Genomic DNA, 8502 nt, shown 5'->3' on the forward strand with positions numbered 1-8502 from the left:
ATAGAGAAAAGCAAAGAATTTGCCTCATTTTTTTAAATGCAGGAAAGATTTTATATTACATTCTTGCAAGAATAGGTGCCTAGATTAATAGACATGTCTTTGAAATTCCAAAGGCAATATTTTATTTCCCATCCTGAAAAATTTACCTCATTATTTATTTACTTTATAAATCTAGATTTTCATATACTGGGTTTTGCTTATGGAGGCATACTTTCATGTCTTTGCTGTTAGTCCTTGTTTTCTGAGAGGACCAATGACCCCACAAGGGTAATAATACCTTGATTTGCTTGTGAACTGGATTTAAGTGAGGCAAAGTTGTGCAAAGTCATCAGCCTCACTTTCTCCTCCAGAGTTCAAAGGCAAGACAAAAGTTGAGAAAACTGGCTAACACGGGATGGCCAAAAGGATGCAGAAAGCTGAAAAATAGTCCTTTGTTGCCAATCATTCTGTCTCCTTTAGCTATTATCTTTTCATCACAGTCCTTTTATCAGACTGGATGACCCCATATTCTTTTCCAGTAGGAAGTCACCAACCAGTCAGGGACATGTCCATGAATGACCAGTTGAATTCTCTCAGGGATCTGTCATTTCATTGGTGTGAGTGCTTCCTCTACCAATAAAGCTCAATACCCTTCTGTGACACTTCAAGTAGCTACACTTCAAGAGATGCTGTGATGAACCTCTCCAACCTTAGCTAGGCTGGTCTTCAGAGGCTTAAAAGTAACTGAAGAATTAACCATCACCCACCAAATCAACCTCCTACAAAGAGTATGGATGTTAAGTCCTGCATTATGTTTGATTAAAGATGATCCAAATTGCCAGATCTCTTTCTGTAAATCATTTTTTTCTTTTTCTAAATATATTTCTTTTTTCTCCATAGTATTTTATTTTAAAATACATGACAGTTTTCAGCATTCATTTTTGTAAGATTTTGCGTTCCAAATTAACTTCTATTTAACTTTTAATTTTGTATCCTTCCATATTTCCATTGCTGCAGTAACAGAGACTGGATCAAACAAAAGTTGAACGCATTTGGTCATACACTTGATCCAAGTAGCACATCAGTTACTGTTGCAGTAAAAATAAAACTCTACAATACAACCTCTCTAAATATACAGGCCTGGTATGGCAAAGAGCCTAGTATCCTAAGATAATGTAAAGGTGTGGTAAGGAGACAGGTTGGGAAGGGAGCTTCAATCCGTTCTCAAGGATTGGAGGCAGACTCTTCAGTATCTGAAAGGTACATAAAAATGTCCCCAAGCTCATAACACGTTATAGGGGATAGTACTGACTTTGAATCTGAGGACCCAAGCATTAATTCCACATCTTCCATTTGTTCCTCCACCAGTCTTTGGTTAAGTCATCTCTCTGTGACTTGGTTATCTCATTTATCAAATGCAGGGATTGAAGTAATGTTCTTTAAGGCCTTTTCCAGCTCTAATGCTACAATCCTTAAATGTGACATTCTGTAGCCTTATATGTGACATCCATGGGGAAGTCTTCTATAATCATAGGTTGTTAACCACTCTTAAAGAGGAAGATGTGAAATTGATTTTATCTTTTGTTGGTAATTGTTTTTATCTTTAATATAGTTTTAGATATCCATAATTATACCAATTAATGCTGGTAAAGATGAAATTGTGATTAAAAAAAAAACAAACCACCAAACGTTATTGAAAAACTGGAAATGCTGAAGTGCATCAAGTTTGGCAGCAGAAAAATTGGACTCCTGGAAGACAGTGAACTTGGCAGTGGAAGTATTATGCTCTTGGAAGGCAGCGAAACTCAATGCAAAGAAGGCTAGCTTTGAAGATAAAGGACCTGTTTCTTCTATTTGCTACCTGAGTGACCTAATCAAGTCAGTTTGGACTTCAGTTTCTTCACTTGCACAGGGGCCATGAACTAGCTTCTAAGAACCCTTCTCTAAGCTTAAGATTCTACGATGATGTACCCTCAGCCCACCTGGAAATGTATAGTTATTAATATTAAAAATGGTGGCTAGTGGAGCTGGCTTGGATGTGGCACAAGGTGGAAGGCTGTAGGGCCAATAAGCACAGAAAACCAGGAAGCATTAGTGATGGAGAGTTTTCTCTGGAGTACCCCTCACACACCCAACCTCCTACAGAGTATGGATGTTAAGTCCTATGTTTGATTAAAAATGATGCAAATTACCAGATCCCTTTTTGTAAAGAATTTTTTTTTCTTTTTCTAAATAGACTTCTATATTTTCTCAATAGTATTTTATTTTAAAATGCATGTAAATATAGTTTTCAATATTCATTTTTGTAAGATTTTGTATTCCAAATTTCCCTCCTCTCTCCCTTACTTCCCTCCTCCTTAAGGCAGCAAGAAATCAGATATAGGTAATAGTGTACAGTCCTTTTAAATATGTTTCCTTATTTGTCATGTTGTGCAAGAAAAATAAGACAAGGGGCAGCTAGATGGCAGAGTGAAAAGAGCACTGGCCCTGGAATAAGGAGGATCAGAGTTCAAATGTGACCTCAGACACCTAACACTTACTAGCTGTGGGACTCGGGAGCAAGTCACTTAATTCCACTTGCCTCAGGGGAAAATTACTATGCTTTAATCCACATTCAGTCTCCATAATTCACTCTCTGGATGTAGATCCTAAGTCTTTTTTTTTTTTTTTTTTTCCCTCATCCCAAGTCTTAGACTTTTATTGATATCTTTTATATATATCTATATATATCTTTTATATCTTTATCAACACAACAGAATTTCTTCCAGTATCCCTCTTCCTTTTCTTCCCACAGCACTTATTCCATAGGACAAAAATAATATTTTAAAAGAAAATAAAAAAGGGGAAAATCAACAAAAGAGATTAATATATTGAAAATATCTGAAAGCAGATACAATATCCCATACCAGGGGATTCCCCAAGAGTGTTAAAGAATGGAGTGGATGTATCTTCTCATATCTCTTTTTGGGGACCAGGCTTGTTCTTTTTAATTTTGCAAATTTGTATATGGTGTGTGTATGTGTGGTTCTTTCCATTTATATTGTTATGGTCTTTATGTGTATAATTTTCTTGGCTTTGCTTACTTTGTGAAATATTTTTTGACCAAACAAACAAAACTTCCGTTTATTGCAACACATTGTTTGAGCCAATATGAGGACATGAGAAACGGCATAATTCTAGTGGATCAAAACATCCTCATCTGAACTCTGAAGAACAGCTCAAATGACGGTGGTATGAACCAACTTTACCTACAGTGAGACACTTTGATTTCATTTGGGTGGTTCAAACTTCCTTGATGAGATCTAAGATTGAATAGCTCAGAGAAATGTTGAATAGGGCTCTGGATTACCCAGGTTATTTCTTCTTGTGGAGAATGATGAAAGTCTAAGTTTGCACACCAACCCAAAGTATTGGGAAATTTGTATCTCAAGCATCTGCCAACATCAAGAGGGAAAAAAAAACTCCTTGTGCAAAATCACTGTCTTTCTCTGAGAGATCGCCATGGTCCATGAGGAATATAGTTCAAATGCTAAGTTAAAAAACAACCCAACATTGTGGTGTGTCAGTAGTTAATAGACTTTTCTTCCTTTATACTGTTTCCATTTTCTTTGTTAATAAGGTGTGTAATCATATAGTGACTTTTTAAAAAAGTGACAGTCACTCTAAAAAAAGCTCTGAGAGGTTCAGCACAGAGAGTGTTGAGCCTGGAGCCAGGAATATGAGTTTAATGCTATAAGAAATGATGATCAGGCAGATTTCAGAAAGGCCTGGAAAGACTTCTATGAACTGATGCTGAGTGAAGTGAACAGTACCAGGAGAACATTGTACACAGTAACAGCAACATTTTGCAATGATCAATTCTGATTGACTCAGCTCTTCTCAGCAATACAATAATCTAAGATAATTCCAAAAGACTTATGGAAAATTCTGTCCAAAGCCAAATATCTATGGATTCAGAATACAGATCAAAACACATACTTTGTTTTGCTTTGGTGGGGTTTTTTTGTTCTGTTTCTTCTTTCACAATATGACTAATGTGGAAATGTTTTACATGATTGCACATGTATAAACTGTATCAGATTATTTGCCTTCTTGGGAAGAAAGGAATATTTAGAACTCAAAGTCTTATAAAAATAAATGCTGAAAATTATCTTTATGTGCTCAGCTTCTTCAACTATAAAATGAGGATAATAATAGCACCTGCCTCCCAGGGTTTTTGTAAGAATTAAATGAGAAGGGGCAGCTAGGTGGCCCAGTGGATAGAGAACCAGCCTTGAATTCAGGAGGACCCGAGTTCAAATCTAATCTCAGATACTAAACAAAAACAAACAAACAAAAAAATTAAATGAGATAGTGTTTATTGATCAAGTGCTTAGCAAGGTACCTGACACACTGTAGGGAAAAGCTAAATGTTTATTTCCTTCTTCTGTATTCCTCCCCCCCCCATTCCTTCCTTCCTTTCTCCCTTCCTCCTTCACTCCTTCCTTCTCTCTTTCCCTCCTTTGTTCCCTTTTGTTACACTGACTGGATAAATGGATGGAAGGTGGGGAAGGGAGTAAACAATAAATCTTCAGGTCAGTCCTAGTACCCTCACAGGTATGTGCCAAGCACTGGAAAAAATCGGGAAATGTTGAAGTGGAGGAAAATGCAGAGGGGAGATTTTGTGCCAGGTCAGCTGACTTCCTAGAGCAATTTTTGGCTGGAGTGATGAACAGGGAGGTTCTGACCTCGAGGAGGCTAAGATTCTTGGCTTATCTGACGCCAGCTAAAAAAGTCAGCCTTCCACGTCTACTAAGATGTCAAAGACCAGAAGACTGTTCTCAAATACACCCACATAGTCATAACCATATTTTCTGTGATAGCTAAGCTCTAGAGGTTTATTGTTGATTAAGTCTGACCTCCAAAGAAGAATAGAAATACATCTCCCTCTCTTTACTGTTGAGGTGGGAGTATATGAGTGTGACATATACATCAGATATTGGTCAACATGTTAATTAGTTTTTAATTTTTTTCACTTTTTGTTTAATATGTCACAAGGCATACTGGGTAGAGGATGGGTGAAAGATATATTTAAAAATGAATGTAATATATAAAAACAAAAGGTATCAATAAAATAATTTTTAACAAGTAAAATTGCCTTGGGTGCAATGCCCAGTGTTTAAAGAAATCAATGACCAGAGCTAGCTGGTGAAGTGGGCACAGCCCTGGTACTGGAGTCAGAAAGACCTGGATTCAATATTTAACCTCAGAAAAACAAATGTTAAAAAAATTTTTGTTTGCATGTTATTGAGGAAAAAAAAAATCAATGTAAAAAAAAAAATCTGATCTAAGACTAATTTGTGAAATCCTGAACAAGCAACTTAATTTCTTGATTTCTACTTTCTCATCTGTAAAATGAGAATATCAATAGCTCCTACCTAACAGGGTTATTGTCAATCTCAAATGAGAAAAAATAGGTAAAGCATTTTTGCAAATATAAAAGTGTTACAACTTATTTAGCATTATTATTATCTAATAAGTGCCTCTGCCTGATGTTTTGGTGGATAGATTTCTAAATAGATATGGATTCACATACACACATAAACATACAGTGTTTGTATATGGGTTTTATATATATACAGATATATATATATATATATATGGTGTTTATATACATAAAATATATGGGGTGTGCATATATTTATGTATACACATACACACATTGGTGGCCATCACTAGTTGTCCTGACCAGTGCTTTGCCACTGGACTCTAGAGGAAAGAGTGGGGCTGATGACTTTGTACAATTAAATCCAATTCACTTGCAAGTCAAGATGAATGTACTAGCCCTCTTTGAGAATAAAAAATGATTGAGGGAGGGAGTGGTCAGTAGCAAAACATTTTCAAAGAGGGACAGAGTAAAAGGAGAGAATAGAATAAATGGGGGGGGGAATTCAGTTACCAATAGTAATTGTAAAAAGAATTTTGAAGCAAGTTTCTCTGATAAGGCCTCATTACTCAAAAGAAGGGAATTGAATCAAATTTATAAAACAGAAAAGCCCCACCCCAATTGATAAATGATCAAAAGATTTAACTATGCCCAAAGGACTATAAAATCATGAATATCTTTTGACCTAACAATATCACTACTAGGTATGAATCTCCAAAGAGATTTTTTTAAAAAGGAAAATGACCTCTATGTACAAAAATATTCATAGCAGTTCTCTTCTCAGAGCAAAAACCTGGAAATTGTAGGGATGCCCATCAATTGAGGAATGGATGAATAAACTGTGGCATGTGATTATAATAAAATATTATTGTTCTATGGGAAATGATGAGCAGGATGCTCTCAGAAAAACCTGGAAAGTCCTCCATGAACTCAAGTGAAATGTACCGTGTACAAAGTAATAGCAATGTTTTGGGATGATCAGCCATAAATGATCTTGCTCTTCTCAGCAATACAATAATCCATGACCAGTCTGGAGGACTTACATTGAAAAATTCTATCCATACCCAGAGAAAGAATTGTGTCTGATTCTCAGATAATAAAATTGAAACTATATCCACTCACATGAGTGTTCCAAATCACTACTGATCAGAGAAATGCAAATTAAGACCACTCTGAGATACCACTACACACCTGTCAGATTGGCTAAGATGACAGGAACAAATAATGACAAATGTTGGAGGGGATGTGGGGAAATTGGGACACTAATACATTGCTGGTGGAGTTGTGAAAGAATCCAGCCATTCTGGAGAGCAATCTGGAATTATGCCCAAAAAGTTATCAAACTGTGCATACCCTTTGACCCAGCAGTGCTACTAATGGGCTTATATCCCAAAGAAATACTAAAGACGGGAAAGGGACCTGTATGTGCCAAAATGTTTGTGGCAGCTCTTTTCATAGTGGCAAGAAACTGGAAGATGAATGGATGACCATCAATTGGAGAATGCTTGGGTAAATTGTGGTATATGAAGGTTATGGAATATTATTGTTCTGTAAGAAATGACCAGCTGGAGGAATACAGAGAGGCCTGGAGAGACTTACATCAACTGTTGCTGAGTGAAATGAGCAGAACCAGAAGATCAATATACACTTCAGCAACAATGTTGTATGAAGATATATTCTAATGGAAGTGGATATCTTCAACATAAAGAAGATCCAACTCACTTCCAGCTGATCAATGATGGACAGAAATAACTACACCCAGAGAAGGAACACTGGGAAGTGAATGTAAATTGTTAGCACTACTGTCCATCTACCCAGGTTACTTATACCTTCAGAAGCTAATACTTAACATGCAACAAGAAAATGGTATTTACACACATGTATTGTATCTAGGTTATATTGTAACACATGTAAAATGTATGGGATTGCCTGTCATCTAGGGGAGGGAGGGGAAAATCTAGAAAAATGAATACAAGAGATAATGTTATAAAAAAAATTACTCATGCACATATACTGCCAAAAAACTTTTTTATAATTATAAAATAAAATTAAAAAAAAAAAAAGAATATCTTTAAAAAAAAAATTGTATGGGATTGCCTGTCATCTAGGGGAGGGAGTAGAAGGAGGGAGGGAGGGGAAAATCTAGAAAAATGAATACAAGGGATAATGTTATAAAAAAAATTACTCATGCATATATACTGTCAAAAAAATGTATAATTATAAAATTAATAAAAAAAAAAAAAAAGAATTGTGCCTGAAGCATTCTCTTTCTCACTCTCGCTTTTTGAAAACTTTTTCTTAAAGTTTTTTTTTTTTTTTTTAGGAGGCCGATTTGTTTTCTTTCACATGACTTTTGTAAAGAAAATGTTTTGCATAACTTCACATGTGTTTTCTTAATGAGGGCTTGGGACAAGAAGAAAGGCAAGAATACAGAATTCAAAAGTTTTAAAAAAACAAATGTTAAAAGTTTTAAATGTAAATGGGGAAATTTTTTTAAAATATTAAATTGAATAAAAGATAAATAATAGGATATATGTTACATATATTTTATATGTACATACAGATAATGCTTATTTGGCATTTATATATAAAATCTATATGCTACATGTACACATATATATAATATATGCACATTATAGGTATGGGTATATAGTTTTTTCTGGTACTATGGCCTCATGAAGAAGAAAATCAATGTGGCAGCATGGGCATTAGAACGGTGAATACCTTTCCAGCTAAAGTGTTGGGAGGTTTTTCTGATGATATTCTCATAGGACAGTAGTGGATCTAGAGGCCATCTGGTCCAATCCCTTTGATTTAGAGAGATGGAAACTGAGGTCCATTTACGGTAAGCAACAGAAGTGAGATCTGAACCCATATCCTTGGACTCCAAAGCCAGTGCTCCTCCCCAGACCAGTGTTTATTTTCAGTCACTTGAAAGCTAGACAGGCTATAGTCATATCATATCCCCCACTCAGGGAAGTGCTGTTCTCCCAGAATTCGTTGCTAAGTACAGACAGCATGACTCAGGCCAATGGTGCTTCCAGCCCACACTTCAGCTTCTGACAGTTGGTACCAAAGCCCATTTGAAGAGAACCCAT

Source organism: Sminthopsis crassicaudata, chromosome 5 (assembly GCF_048593235.1).
Source record: "Sminthopsis crassicaudata isolate SCR6 chromosome 5, ASM4859323v1, whole genome shotgun sequence".
Classification (NCBI taxonomy): Eukaryota; Metazoa; Chordata; class Mammalia; order Dasyuromorphia; family Dasyuridae; genus Sminthopsis; species Sminthopsis crassicaudata.